This window comes from Sitophilus oryzae, unplaced genomic scaffold, assembly GCF_002938485.1.
Source record: "Sitophilus oryzae breed Bouriz unplaced genomic scaffold, Soryzae_2.0 scaffold_1515_pilon_pilon, whole genome shotgun sequence".
Taxonomy (NCBI): Eukaryota; Metazoa; Arthropoda; class Insecta; order Coleoptera; family Curculionidae; genus Sitophilus; species Sitophilus oryzae.
This window is the reverse complement of record NW_022146187.1, coordinates 1845047-1847460: the sequence shown is the minus strand read 5'-3', so window position 1 is coordinate 1847460 and position 2414 is coordinate 1845047.

Genomic DNA, 2414 nt, shown 5'->3' with positions numbered 1-2414 from the left:
ATTTATTATAATTAGTGACCTGTGCTTCGTTTTATATGTAGATATTTCAGGTTTTGAGAATAAATCGGTTGAACGAAACCCAAAATTTTGAGGAATCTGCATTCCCAGAATATGCCCATCAAGGATTATAGCTCAAATTTCCTTTAATGGTAGGCAATTATTCAATACAAATTAACTTTTTAAGTGACTGAAATATTAAATAGTTTACAATATGGTATATCACTGTAAAAATATATTACTTTTAGGTACAATTCGGGCCCGATACATTTCAAAAACTAGAATATTATTTTATATTAAATGAGGTATTGTACTAACAATCAATTTATATATTAATACCGGAGATTAAAAAATAAACTATAGAATACAACAGTATTTAAAAAATTAAGTTTTGCCCCGGCAGAGATTCGAACTCCGATCTGTCGCTTCCTAGCCTGACTCTTTAGACACTGCTCCACAGTAACTTACTTAAAGATAGTTCAATGACGGCATATAAACAAAAAAGCAGGCTCATTACAATATCTTGACGATTTGAATTGGCGCGCAGGGCGTGCTGACCAATAGCGCCTGTTATCACCTGTGACGTAGAGATCAGCCTACGCAATATCATACCTTGTTTTCCTTGTACCATGAGTTGTATCCATAGAGAAAGCCTAATATTTCGCTTATAAAACAACAAACTTTTGGTTTCTAACCATTGGTTTCTACATTTTCTTTTGACGGTTGATAATCAAAAGCCAAAATTATGTTTTTCGCAAATTTTGAGGTATAATTAGTGGAAAAATCAAAAGTTTGTTAACTTTTTCGACTAATTGAAAATTCCTACCACTAATTTGGACGTTCTGAATGCTTACATTCAAATTAAAAGAACAAACTTTTACGCTAATTGAAACCGCTAATTTATTCCACTAATTGCGAGGTTCACAATGAAGCTTAAAGAGTCATATTTGAATTTTCAAAAAAATGTTCTGATATTTGTAACTTTTATAGTAACTTTTTTCAATGAGTAACGACTTTTTGAGTTAAGGTTTTAATTGCTTCTTGTCATTGTTAATATTGATTATATTATATGGTTCTAGCACAGTCACTTACTATAATATCAAAATGATTACTAGGTGAATCGAGTTGAAACTATATCAACTATATTTCATCAAATTCTCAAGTAATTATTGGTTGCCAGTTTTGTTCGTACTCAAAAAGAATCATAGAAAAACTCTTTGTGGCAGAACCATATTCGAGAGATCGCCTAGGCCTGTATACAAAATGGCACTTTTGCTCAGTGCCGCTCAGTTTGGTTGTATCCTTGTTTATATATTCTTAAAGTTGTTTAACCGACTAGACAAAATGTGCTGCCAACTGGAGGACAAATCGTGAACCTTTCGGGGCGGAGTCAAAAATATCGATTATTTTCGTTATTGTCCTCAGAGTAATGTAATATAGCCCCGGGTTTCTGCGAACTTTAATAATGATCAGCTGATTAAGAAATTTAAACAGAAACTTTTATTTTATTGTAAATTGTGGATTATTTTTGCCTGTTATTTTAAGAATTCTAAACCGTATTAACAAAGAAATTATTATTTCGATATGTTGGTACATTATTTATAATTTATGATAATGCTGTTAATTAATATTTAAAAAAAAAGTTACATACCTATTTTAATTTGATATAATGCACAGGTTTATAAAAGAATCATTTCTTAGATTATTTTATTCTAAATTGAGTGCTTTACGAATTTTACGATATTTTTTTTGAAAACATAAAATTTTACATTTTTGATGCCAATTAATTGGCATGGTATTGTGTTATGGGAATTAGCCATGAAAGAAAAGAATTGGCTATAACTTGTGGCAATTTTTCGAAAAAAAAAATATTATACCTATATCAAAAAACAGAAACACAAACTCATTAGGTATGTGATTATCTACAACTTTTATCTGAAAACTTTTTGTCTAAAATACCGTATAATCGAATAAAAAGCCATGGTTGACGCCGTTTTTATTCGATCATACGGTAGTTTATAATGGAATTAGAGACAAGTTTTAAAATAGACAAAATTTGTTTTTTTTTCGAAATATCTAGTAAGCCTTGAACTTCTCCGAAAAATCTGAAAGGCCTATGGAAGGAAAATTTATGACCCCACAAAACTGCAATTCTTTCTCCATTTAACCGACTCTCTATCTCCAGTAGTTTCCGATATATCCATAGAGAACATCGTAGGAAACTCACCCTGTATAGTATTTAGAAGCTAACTATTATTATTATTTGACTAGATTAATTTGATTAGTAAGACTCGATTAATTTAATTTAAAATAAATTTGATCAGATTTTTTTTCGTATATTCTACTACCAGAAAACCAAAATGATAACGCACTTTTCAACAAAGTTGAAAGGAAGATATAGTGTATCTATCACAATA